General features: G+C 41.4%; 1 protein-coding gene across 1 annotated transcript in view; it reads left to right on the forward strand.

Moving 5' to 3' along the window:
- Window positions 1–836: 836 nt before the first annotated feature.
- The window catches only part of LOC106590745 (mitochondrial glutamate carrier 1), a 103,204-nt gene continuing 88,911 nt past the window's right edge, over window positions 837–15,129 (forward strand). The window contains exon 1 of the mRNA XM_045688689.1: window positions 837–992. The gene's annotated coding sequence lies outside the window, so the exon portion shown is untranslated. The remainder of the gene's footprint in view (window positions 993–15,129) is intronic.

Here is a 15,129-nt window from a genome sequence, read left to right on the forward strand (position 1 = left end):
CTATTCCATTTCATTATATTCTATCCTATTCTATTCCATTCCATTCTATTCCATTCTATTCTATCCTATTCTATCCTATTCTATTCCATTCTATTCTATTCTATCCTATTATATTCTATCCTATTCTATTCAACCCTATTCTATTCTATTCCATTCTATTCTATTCCCTTCTATTCCATTCCATTCTATTCCATTCTATTCTATCCTATTCTATTCCATTCTATTCTATCCTATTCTATTCTATACTATCCTATTCCATTCTATTCTATTCTATCCTATTCTATTCTATACTATCCTATTCCATTCTATTCTATTCTATCCTATTCCATTCTATTCTATCTATTCTATTATATTCCATTCTATTCTACCCTATTCTATTCAACCCTATTCTATCCTATTCTATTCTATCCTATTCTATTCCATTCTATTCTATCCTATTCTATTCTATTCCATTCTATTCTACCCTATTCTATTAAACCCTATTCTATCCTATTCTATTCTATTCTGTCCCATTCTATCCTGTCGACTGTAATCCATGGCGTCCCTATCAAGAGTCTCTCGATTGATCATTTATTCTCAAGGTCACTGGGTTTAAAAGAATCGTCACGATGATGCTGTGTGCCTTCTCTCCTCCCCTTCGCCCCATTCTTCTACGAGGCTACACGCACACTGTTGCAGTCACTGGAAATGTACCGTCGAGTTGTAAATGTAATTCCCTGGACCTGCCACTAGAGGACAGAGATCCTTGTTTTTTCCTTTCCTTTATGTGTCGTTTCCATAATCACCAACCACCCCCCTTTCTCTTCCCCCCCTCCTGCCTCCGTTGCTCCCCCCTTCTCTCCCGACTCTTTACCTCACCTCCAAGGGACGCAAACGCTAGTAACAAACCAGCAGGTTAGCAAGCAGACTGTCAAGCGACAAGGACACGAGAGGGAAAAGCTATTTTAACCCCAGATATTATCTATCTGAAATAACGGAAACTGCACAACACGGTATGTGAATAGTGATATAGAAGTATTTCTGACATAGCATTCATTGTCTTTATATGGATAACGGATAAATAATAACATTTGTGATATAGTAGCCTGCCCTAATTTACCCTACCTGAGAAATATAGATGCATATTGACTTTGAAGAATCAAAAACAAAATAAAAAAATAGTTGCAATGCAAATGTAGTGAGTAACATTTATGTTATTTTGTGGCAATCTCTTCCTCTCAGTAAAGAGCAAATCATTTCCCGTTATGTGCCAAGATATGATTGTGATGTGACTTGAATAGCCTTTGATTTGACGTTAGGCCATATGGAACATGATTGAAGTAACAGTATACCCGTAGCCTATCAATTAAATAGCGGATGTTCATTGCGGCTCTTTGCCGCCTCTCCTATCACGCTATAGCTGTGGGGTTGTAAATAACGTCGGCTACAATGGGCCGACCGATCGGACATCCGATGCCTCTGGTTGTAGCCGTGAGGACACGGATTTGCACGGGGAAATGGCTGATTTGGTGTAAATGTTAACTTGGTAGCTCCGACCGGGTCGAGATGAAATTATTATCCCCCGGGTTAGCGGTTCAGCCGGGGGGTGGGGGGGTATGAAGGTCCCCCCCCCCAGACCAGGCTGTGTCTGGTTTAGAGGGTGGGCGTGACGATTGTCGTGACCGCCTGAAGTTAACGTCAGATACCGGCGTGTTTGTGTGTGCGAATGGGAGAGAAGGAGAGCGTGTGAGTAGAGGATATTGCAACTCAAATTGCGACAGTTATGATCATCCGTAATTGCGTGTGTGTGTAGTGTGTGTGTGTGTGTGTAGTGTGTGTGTAGTGTGTGTGTGTAGTGTGTGTGTAGTGTGTGTGTGGTGTGTGTGTGTGTAGTGTGTGTGTGTGTAGTGTGTGTGTGTATAGTGTGTGTGTAGTGTGTGTGTGTATAGTGTGTGTGTAGTGTGTGTGTGTGTGTGTGTGTGTGTGTGTGTGTGTGTGTGTGTGTGTGTGTGTGTGTGTGTGTGTGTGTGTGTGTGTGTGTGTGTGTGTGTGTGTGTAGTGTGTGTGTGTATAGTGTGTGTGTGTGTGTGTGTGTGTGTGTAGTGTGTGTGTGTGTAGTGTGACCTTTGGCTTATTATCCATTTTGCTACATTCAAGACTTGTAGGCCTTCCCTGTGGCTCAGTTGGTAGAGCATGTTGTTTGCAACGCCAGCATGGTGTGTGCAATGCCAGGGTTGTGGGTTCGATTCCCACGGGGGGTCAGTACAAAAAAAAAACGAAAAAAAAAAAATGCATGAAATGAAATGTATGTATTCACTACTGTAAGTCACTCTGGATAAGAGCGTCTGCTAAATGACTAAAATGTACAAATGTTGTAGCACCATTTGAATTCTAGCATGTCAGACACTGCTGGACCGTAGGATGTTGCAAGACAGTACCAGTCATGTGGTCGACCGTTCTATTGCAGCTGCGAAATGATTTGAGTCCTGTCCTCGGACTGATAACCTATGATATCCATGCCTTTGAATTGGCTGGAACCCGAGTGAATGGAATGGTGTCTAACACATGGAAACCATGGAAACCATGTGTTAGAAGTGCTGGATGCCATTTAATTGGTTAAATTCCAGACATTACTTTGAGCCCGTCCTCCCCGGTCGCCTTTGATGAATGGAAAGAAAGATGTCTATCAGTTAGGGTTGGTAATGTTGATGAACAACCGTACAGACACCCTCTGTATATCTGTTAGGATTGGTAATGTCAAATCAAATTTTATTAGTCACGTGCTGAATACAGCAGGTGTAGAACCTTACAATGAAATGCTGAATACAACAGGTGTAGTAGACCTCACAGTGAAATGCTGAATACAACAGGTGTAGTAGACCTTACAGTGAAATGCTGAATACAACAGGTGTAGTAGACCTCACAGTGAAATGCTGAATACAACAGGTGTAGTAGACCTCACAGTGAAATGCTGAATACAACAGGTGTAGTAGACCTCACAGTGAAATGCTGAATACAACAGGTGTAGTAGACCTCACAGTGAAATGCTGAATACAACAGGTGTAGACCTCACAGTGAAATGCTGAATACAACAGGTGTAGTAGACCTTACAGTGAAACGCTGAATACAACAGGTGTAGTAGACCTCACAGTGAAATGCAGATTCAATGTGGAGGCTATATACAGGGGGTAGCGGTACAGAGTCAATGTGGAGGCTATATACAGGGGGTACCGGTACCGAGTCAATGTGGAGGCTGTATACAGGGGGTACCGGTACCGAGTCAATGTGGAGGCTATATACAGGGGGGTACCGGTACAGAGTCAATGGCGCTCCGGTACCGCTTGCTATGCGGTCGTAGAGAGAACAGTCTATGACTAAGGTGGCTGGAGTCTTTGACAATTTTTGGGCCTTCCTCTCACACCGCCTGGTATAGAGGTCCTGGATGGCAGGAAGCTTTGCCCCAGTGATGTACTGGGCCGTACGCACTACCCTCTGTAGTGCCTTGCGGTCGTAGGTCGAGCAGTTGCCATACCAGGCAGTGACGCAACCCGTCAGGATGCTCTCGATGGAGAAACTGTAGAACCTTTTGAGGATCTGAGGACCCTTGCCAAATCTTTTCAGTCTCCTAAGGGGGAATAGGTTTCGTTGTGGACCATGTGCGTTTGTTGGTGATGTGGACACCAAGGAACTTGAAGCTCTCAACCTGTTCCACTACAGCCCTGTCGATGAGAATGGGGGCGTGCTCGGTCCTCTTTTTCCTGTAGTCCACAATCATGTCCTTTGTCTTGATCACATTGAGGGAGAGGTTGTTGTCCTGGCACCACACAGCCAGGTCTCTGACCTCTCTATAGGCTGTCTCATTGTTGTCGGTGATCAGGCCTACCACTGTTGTCATCGGCAAACTTAATGATGGTGTTGGAGTCGTGCCTGGCCGTGCAGTCATGGGTGAACAAGGATACAGGAGAGGACTGAGCACGCACCCCTGAGAGGCTCCCGTGTTGAGGATCAGTGTGGCGGATGTGTTGTTCCCTACCCTCACCACCTGGGGGCAGGCCATCAGGAAGTCCAGGATCCAGTTGCAGAGGGAGGTGTTTAGTCCCAGGGTCCTTAGCTTAGTGATGAGCTTCATGGGCACTATGGTGTTGAACGCTGAGCTGTAGTCAATGAATAGCATAGGTATTATATCACATAGGTATTCCTTTTGTCCAGTTGGGAGAGGGCAGGGTGGAGTGCGATTGAATTGCGTCATCTGTGGATCTGTTGGGGCGGTATGCATATTGGAGTGGGTCGAGGGTTTCTGGGATGACGATGTTGATGTGAGCCATGACCAGCCACTCAAAGCACTTCATGGCTATGTGAGTGCCGATGTGAGTGCCGATGTGAGTGCTACAGGGTGAGCGTTTTTCCTGTTTGCTTATGTTGGAATACAGCTCATTGAGTGCTGTCTTAGTACCAGCATCGCTCTGTGGTGGTATGTAAACAGCTACTAAAAATACAGATAAAAACTCTCTAGCTAGATAGCTTGGTCTACAGCTTATCATGAGATACTCTTCGTCAGGCGAGCAAAACCTTGAGACTTCCTTAGATATCGTGCACCAGCTGTTATTTACAAAAATACATAGACCACCACCCCTTGTCTTATCAGACGCCACTGTTCTATCCTTCCAAAACAGAGTATAACCAGCCAGCTGTATGTTGACAATGTCGTCGTTCAGCCACGACTCAGTGAAGCATAAGATGTTACAGTTTTGAATGTCCCGTTGGTAGTTTAATCTTCCGCGTAGGTCATGAATTTTATTTTCCAAAGATTGCATGTTTGTGGAAGGTAGTTTATTCAATCGCCTACGAATTCTCGCCCCTTTTTCTCCGCCTTCCTCTTCACGCAAATGACAGGGATCTGGATGTGTTCCCGGGAGTATGTCATTCACGTCGGGCTCGTCAGACTCGTTAAAGAAAAATAATTCTGCCAGATCGTGGTTCAGAATCGCTGTTCTGATGTCCAAAAGCTATGTTCGGTCATAAGAGATGGTAAATAAGTAAAAAAATAAGTTGATGAATAACCAAACAACTACAGTTGAAGTCGGGAGTTTACGTACACCTTAGCCAAATACATTTAAACTCAGTTTTTCACAATTCCTGACATTTAATCCTAGTAAAAATGCCCTGTCTTAGGTCAGTTAGGATCACCACTTTATTTTAAGAATGTGAAATGTCAGAATAATAGTAGAGAGAATTATTTATTTCAGCTTTTATTTCTTTCATCACATTCCCAGTGGGTCAGAAGTTTACATACACTCAATTAGTATTTGGTAGCATTGCCTTTAAATTGTTTAATTTGGGTCAAGTTAAATAAGTTGGGTGAATTTTGGCCCATTCCTTCTGACAGAGCTGGTGTAACTGAGTCAGGTTTGTAGGCCTCCTTGCTCGCACACGCTTTTTCAGTTCTGCCCACACATTTTCTATAGGATTGAGGTCAGGGCTTTGTGATGACCACTCCAATACCTTGACTTTGTTGTCCTTAAGCCATTTTGCCACAACTTTGGAAGTATGCTTGGGGTCATTGTTAATTTGGAAGACCCATTTGCAACCAAGCTTTAACTTCCTGACTGATGTCTTGAGATGTTGCTTCAATATATCCACATCATTTTCCTTTCCTCATGATGCCATCTATTTTGTGAAGTGCACCAGTCCCTCCTGCAGCAAAGCACCCCCACAACATGATGCTGCCACCCCCGTGCTTCACGGGTTGGGATGGTGTTCTTCGGCTTGCGAGCGTCCGCCTTTTTCCTCCAAACATAACGATGGTCATTATGGCCAAACAGTTATAGTTTTGTTTCATCAGACCAGAGGACATTTCTCCAAAAAGTACGATCTTTGTCCCCATGTCCAGTTGCAAACCGTAGTCTGGCTTTTTTATGGCGGTTTTGGAGCAGTGGCTTCTTCCTTGCTGAGTGGCCTTTCAGGTTATGTCGATATAGGACTCGTTTTACTGTGGATATACTTTTGTACCTGTGTACTCCAGCATCTTCACAAGGTCCTTTGCTGTTGTTCTGGGATTAATTTGCACTTTTCGCACCAAAGTACGTTCATCTCTAGGAGATAGAATGCGTCTCCTTCCTGAGCGGTATGACGGCTGCGTGGTCCCATGGTGTTTATTCTTGCGTACTATTGTTTGTACAGATGAACGTGGTACCTTCAGGCATTTCGAAATTGCTCCCAAGGATGAACCAGACTTGTGGAGGTCTCCAATTTTTTTTCTGAGGTCTTGGCTGATTTCTTTAGATTTTCCCATGATGTCAAGCAAAGAGGCACTAACTTTGTAGGTATGCTTTGAAATACATCCACAGGTACACCTCCAATTGACTCAAATTATGTCAATTAGCCTATCAGAAGCTTCTAAAGCCATGACATAATTTTCCGGAATTTTCCAAGCTGTTTAACCGCACAGTCAACTTAGTGTGTGTAAACTTCTGACCCACTGGAATTGTGATACAGTGAATTATAAGTGAAATAATCTGTCTGTAATCAATTGTCGGAAAAATTATTTGTGTCATGCACAAAGTAGATGTCCTAACCGACTTGTCAAAACTATAGTTTGTTAACAAGAAATTTGTGGAGTGGTTGAAAAACGAGTTTTAATGACTCCAACCTAAGTGTATGTAAACTTCCGACTTCAACTGTAGATTCAGAAGTTCAACTGCTCAACCAACATGAGTCGAGTTGCAACCAAATTGATTTTTGAATCATTGCAAAGGAAAAGGCACATAGATGGCTCACTATTTAAAAAAAAAAAGAAAAGTTATTTCAACAACTATTAAAAGCTTTTTAAATCATCTGAAAACTAAGCATCTCAATAAATAAGATATGTCAAATCAGGTAATGCCAAATTCCAGTCTGAAGGAAACTGAATTCTTTTCCCTCAGTCATTAGGTGGGTTTGTTGTCACCCTCCATTCTAACGAGTCTTGTTCCTGAGAGTCGTAGCTTTCAGAAATGAGGTAATAATATTTTGTAGATAAAAACTAATAAAAGTATAGACAACCCAATTAGCCAAATTTATAGGAAGAAAAAACTATCAACATGCCCCATAGGAGCTAGAAACCCCACTATAGACACTATAGACACTATAGACACTATAGACACTATAGACACTACAGACACTATAGACACTACAGACACTATAGACACTATAGACAACCCCACTATAGACACTATAGACACTACAGACACTATAGACACTATTGACACTATAGACACTATAGACAACCCCACTATAGACACTACAGACACTATAGACACTATAGACACTATAGACACTATAGACACTACAGACAATATAGACACTATAGACACTATAGACACTATAGACAACCCCACTATAGACACTATAGACACTACAGACACTATAGACACTATAGACACTATAGACACTACAGACACTATAGACACTATAGACACTATAGACACTATAGACAACCCCACCATAGACACTATAGACACTATAGACACTATAGACAACCCCACTATAGACACTATAGACACTATAGACACTATAGACACTATAGACAACCCCACTATAGACACTATAGACACTATAGACACTACAGACACTACAGACACTATAGACACTATAGACAACCCCACTATAGACACTATAGACAACCCCACTATAGACACTATAGACAACCCCACTATAGACACTATAGACACTATAGACACTACAGACACTATAGACACTATAGACACTATAGACAACCCCACTATAGACACTATAGACAACCCCACTATAGACACTATAGACGCTATAGACACTATAGACACTATAGACGCTATAGACAACTACACTATAGACACTATAGACACTATAGACACTATAGACACTATAGACACTATAAACAACCCCACTATAGACACTATAGACACTATAGACACTATAGACAACCCCACTATAGACACTACAGACACTATAGACACTATAAACTACCACACCATAGACACTATAGACACTATAGACACTATAGACACTATAGGCACTATAGACAACCCCACTATAGACACTATAGACACTATAGACAACCCCACTATAGACACTATAGACACTATAGACAATCCCACTATAGACACTATAGACACTATAGACACTATAGACACTATAGACAACCCCACTATAGACACTATAGACACTATAGACACTATAGACACTATAGAAAACCCCACTATAGACACTATAGACAACCCCACTATAGACACTATAGACACTATAGACAACCCCACTATAGACACTATAGACACTATAGACACTATAGACAACCCAACTATAGACACTATAGACACTATAGACACTATAGACACTATAGACAACCCCACTATAGTCACTATAGACACTGTATACACTATAGACACTATAGACACTATAGACAGTATAGACACTATAGACAACCCCACTATAGACACTATAGACAACCCCACTATAGACACTATAGACAACCCCACTATAGACACTATAGCCACTATAGACAACCCCACTATAGACACTATAGACACTATAGACACTATAGAGAACCCCACTATAGACACTATAGACACTATAGACACTACAGACACTATAGACACTATAGACAACCCCACTATAGACACTATAGACACTATAGACAACCCCACTATAGACACTACAGACACTATAGACACTATAGACACTATAGACACTACAGACACTATAGACACTATAGACACTATAGAAAACCCCACTATAGACACTATAGACACTACAGACACTACAGACACTATAGACATTCCCACTATAGACACTATAGATAACCCCACTATAGACACTATAGACACTATTGACAACCCCACTATAGACACTATAGACAACCCCACTATAGACACTATAGACACTATAGACAACCCCACTATAGACAACCCCACTATAGACACTATAGACACAATAGACACTATAAACAACCCCACTATAGACAACCCCACTATAGACAACCCCACTATAGACACTATAGACACTATAGACAACCCCACTATAGACACTATAGACACTATAGACACTATAAACAACCCCACTATAGACACTATAGACACTATAGACACTATAGACAACCCCACTATAGACACTACAGACACTATAGACACTATAAACTACCACACCATAGACACTATAGACACTATAGACACTATAGACACTATAGGCACTATAGACAACCCCACTATAGACACTATAGACACTATAGACAACCCCACTATAGACACTATAGACACTATAGACAATCCCACTATAGACACTATAGACACTATAGACACTATAGACACTATAGACAACCCCACTATAGACACTATAGACACTATAGACACTATAGACACTATAGAAAACCCCACTATAGACACTATAGACAACCCCACTATAGACACTATAGACACTATAGACAACCCCACTATAGACACTATAGACACTATAGACACTATAGACACTATAGACAACCCAACTATAGACACTATAGACACTATAGACACTATAGACACTATAGACAACCCCACTATAGTCACTATAGACACTGTATACACTATAGACACTATAGACACTATAGACAGTATAGACACTATAGACAACCCCACTATAGACACTATAGACAACCCCACTATAGACACTATAGACAACCCCACTATAGACACTATAGCCACTATAGACAACCCCACTATAGACACTATAGACACTATAGACACTATAGAGAACCCCACTATAGACACTATAGACACTATAGACACTACAGACACTATAGACACTATAGACAACCCCACTATAGACACTATAGACACTATAGACACTATAGACAACCCCACTATAGACACTACAGACACTATAGACACTATAGACACTATAGACACTACAGACACTATAGACACTATAGACACTATAGAAAACCCCACTATAGACACTATAGACACTACAGACACTACAGACACTATAGACATTCCCACTATAGACACTATAGATAACCCCACTATAGACACTATAGACACTATTGACAACCCCACTATAGACACTATAGACAACCCCACTATAGACACTATAGACACTATAGACAACCCCACTATAGACAACCCCACTATAGACACTATAGACACAATAGACACTATAAACAACCCCACTATAGACAACCCCACTATAGACAACCCCACTATAGACACTATAGACACTATAGACACTATAGACAACCCCACTATAGACACTATAGACACTATAGTCACTATAGACAACCCCACTATAGACACTATAGACACTATAGACAACTACACTATAGACACTATAGACACTATAGACATTATAGACACTATAGACACTATAAACAACCCCACTATAGACACTATAGACACTATAGACACTATAGACAACCCCACTATAGACACTATAGACACTATAGACACTATAAACTACCACACCATAGACACTATAGACTCTATAGACACTATAGACACTATAGGCACTATAGACAACCCCACTATAGACACTATAGACACTATAGACAACCCCACTATAGACACTATAGACACTATAGACAACCCCACTATAGACACTATAGACACTATAGACAATCCCACTATAGACACTATAGACACTATAGACACTATAGACACTATAGACACTATAGACAACCCCACTATAGACACTATAGACACTATAGACACTATAGACACTATAGAAAACCCCACTATAGACACTATAGACACTATAGACAACCCCACTATAGACACTATAGACACTATAGACACTATAGACAACCCCACTATAGACACTATAGACACTATAGACACTATAGACACTATAGACAACCCAACTATAGACACTATAGACACTATAGACACTATAGACACTATAGACAACCCCACTATAGTCACTATAGACACTGTATACACTATAGACACTATAGACACTATAGACAGTATAGACACTATAGACACCCCCACTATAGACACTATAGACAACCCCACTATAGACACTATAGACAAACCCACTATAGACACTATAGCCACTATAGACAACCCCACTATAGACACTATAGACACTATAGACACTATAGACACTATAGAGAACCCCACTATAGACACTATAGACACTATAGACACTACAGACACTATAGACACTATAGACAACCCCACTATAGACACTATAGACACTATAGACACTATAGACAACCCCACTATAGACACTACAGACACTATAGACACTATAGACACTATAGACACTACAGACACTATAGACACTATAGACACTATAGAAAACCCCACTATAGACACTATAGACACTACAGACACTACAGACACTATAGACATTCCCACTATAGACACTATAGATAACCCCACTATAGACACTATAGACACTATTGACAACCCCACTATAGACACTATAGACAACCCCACTATAGACACTATAGACACTATAGACACTATAGACAACCCCACTATAGACAACCCCACTATAGACACTATAGACACAATAGACACTATAGACAACCCCACTATAGACAACCCCACTATAGACAACCCCACTATAGACACTATAGACACTATAGACACTATAGACAACCCCACTATAGACACTATAGACACTATAGTCACTATAGACAACCCCACTATAGACACTATAGACACTATAGACACTATAGACAACCCAACTATAGACACTATAGACACTATAGACACTATAGACAACCCCACTATAGACACTATAGACACTATAGACACTATAGACACTATAGACAACCCCACTATAGACACTATAGACAACCCATCTATAGACACTATAGACACTATAGACAACCCCACTATAGACACTATAGACACTATAGACACTATAGACAACCCCACTATAGACACTATAGACACTATAGACACTATAGACAACCCCACTATAGACACTATAGACAACCCATCTATAGACACTATAGACACTATAGACACTATAGACACTATAGACAACCCCACTATAGACACTATAGACACTGTAGACACTATAGACACTATAGACACTATAGACAACCCCACTATAGACACTATAGACAACCCCATTATAGACACTATAGACACTATAGACAACCCCACTATAGACACTATAGACACTATAGACACTATAGACACTATAGACAACCCCACTATAGACACTATAGACAACCCATCTATAGACACTATAGACACTATAGACACTATAGACAACCCCACTATAGACACTATAGACACTATAGACACTATAGACACTATAGACAACCCCACTATAGACACTATAGACAACCCATCTATAGACACTATAGACACTATAGACCGTATAGACACTATAGACAACCCCACTATAGACACTATAGACACTATAGACACTATAGACAACCCCACTATAGTCACTATAGACACTGTAGACACTATAGACACTATAGACACTATAGACAGTATAGACACTATAGACAACCCCACTATAGACACTATAGACAACCCCACTATAGACACTATAGACACTATAGACAACCCCACTATAGACACTATAGACACTATAGACACTATAGACAACCCCACTATACTATAGACACTACAGACACTATAGACACTATAGACAACCCCACTATAGACACTACAGACACTATAGACACTATAGACACTATAGACACTACAGACACTACAGACACTATAGACACTATAGACACTATAGAAAACCCCACTATAGACACTATAGACACTACAGACACTACAGACACTATAGACATTCCCACTATAGACACTATAGATAATCCCACTATAGACACTATAGACACTATAGACACTATAGACAACCCCACTATAGACACTATAGACACTATAGACACTATAGACACTATAGACACTATAGACAACCCCACTATAGACACTATAGACACTATAGACACTATAGACAACCCCACTATAGACAACCCCACTATAGACACTATAGACACTATAGACACTATAGACAACCCCACTATAGACACTATAGACACTATAGACACTATAGACACTACAGACATTTAGACACTATAGACACTATAGACAACCCCACTATAGACACTATAGACACTATAGACACTATAGACACTACAGACACTATAGACAACCCCACTATAGACACTATAGACAACCCCACTATAGACACTATAGACACTATAGACACTACAGACACTATAGACAACCCAACTATAGACACTATAGACACTATATACACTATAGACACTATAGACACTATAGACACTATATACACTATAGACACTATAGACAACCCCACTATAGACACTATAGACACTATAGACACTATAGACAACCCCACTATAGACACTATAGACAACCCCACTATAGACACTATAGACAGCCCCACTATAGACACTATAGACACTATAAACAACCCCACTAATGCTTGTCATTTTGTCCGTTGGATTTGGGCGGGGGGATAATTTTTAGTTGCAGTTATTTAAATTAATGTTCAGAATTGATCAAAAGGCCAGTATAAATGAATAAAGGGGCCAGATCTGTCCCGCGGACCGTCAGTTGAATAGCCCTGCCCTATGCCTTAGTTTGAATGGAAAGATGTCTATGCCTTTCAGTCATGTGATTAGGCCTCGCTTAGCCCTACAGTCAATGGAGAATCGTCCACTACCATCTGTTTGTTTGTAATAGCCTGTGTGTTTTTTTTTTGTTGTTTGTTGCCAAATGCATTTTTTCCTAATATAGGTTATGTAGGCCATTATCACGACTCAGGATATGACCCAGACACAGGAAGTGGATAGTGCAGTTCTCAGTAGTTTACACGGGGCCAAAGGGCAGGTCGAGGACAGGCAGAGGTTCGTAATCAGGTCAGAGTCAGGCAGGGACAGGACGGCAGGGGCAGACTGAGAGGTCAGAGCAGGACGAACTGGCAACAGACATACAGAGAAAACAGATATAAATACACAGGGGATAATGGGGAAGATGGGCGACACCTGGACGGGACGGGGGGGGGGTGTAGATAAGCACAAAGACTGTTTGAAACCGATCAGGGTGTGACACTTATAGCCCAATCTATGAATATAACACCCTCACGACAATCGGTAGGCTGTTGAATCTGTAAGTTGCCTAGTGCCTTTTTTTACAATCCGTAGGAATGAGGAGCAACTCTGCAGAAGGCGTAGGCTACGTTTGATAACGGGTGCTATCTCACTCTCTCTGGCTGGAAGATAAATGGATGTGTTGCTGGCCAGTGAGAGGAGACATCCCAAGGCCACACGTTGTCTAGTAGAACAGAAAAATACACCAAAAGTCCACACAGACATTTATTTGTTACTCAAAGTAGGCGATCCATCTCAATCCTATGTTCAAACACTGGGAAAATGCTAAATGCTGATGTCTGTAAGACTCACACAGAAGGATGCTTGTAGAAATAGAATGTCCTTCTCGTGTAGAGTCTTGATAGGTGGTCTACGTAGCTATCAGTTCAGATGTTAGAGAGAGAGAGAGGCAGAGAGAGAGAGGCAGGGAGAGAGAGATATAGAGAGAGAGGGAGGCAGGGAGGGAGAGGCAAGGAGAGAGAGATATAGAGAGAGAGGGAGGCAGGGAGGGAGAGAGAGAGGCAAAGAGAGAGAGAGAGAGGCAGGGAGGGAGGGAGAGAGAGAGGCAAAGAGAGAGAGGCAAGGGGAGAGAGAGAGAGGCAAAGAGAGAGAGGCAAGGAGAGAGAGAGAGAGGCAAAGAGAGAGGCAAAGAGAGAGAAGCAAAGAGAGAGAGGCAAGGAGATAGAGAGAGAGGCAAAGAGAAAGAGGCAAGGAGAGAGAGAGGGAGGCAGGGGGGGAGAGAGGTAAAGAGAGAGAGGCAAGGAGAGAGAGAGGCAAAGAGAGAGAGGCAGGGAGGGAGAGAGAGAGGCAAGGAGAGAGAGAGAGAGAGAGAGAGGGGCAAAGAGAAAGATAGAGAGCGAGAGAAATGCAGACATAGAGAGAGAAAGACCACAAGAAAACAACTCTAGACACAATGAAACACAAAGCTTTTACTATCCCATCCTGGATACACAAGCTCTGAGCTCATCTGCCTTTTACTATCCCATCCTGGATACACAAGCTCTGAGCTCATCTGCCTTTGGCCTAAAGAGCAGGAACACAGACTTCATCAAAGAAATGTTAAATCC

Source organism: Salmo salar, chromosome ssa10 (assembly GCF_905237065.1).
Source record: "Salmo salar chromosome ssa10, Ssal_v3.1, whole genome shotgun sequence".
NCBI lineage: Eukaryota > Metazoa > Chordata > Actinopteri > Salmoniformes > Salmonidae > Salmo > Salmo salar.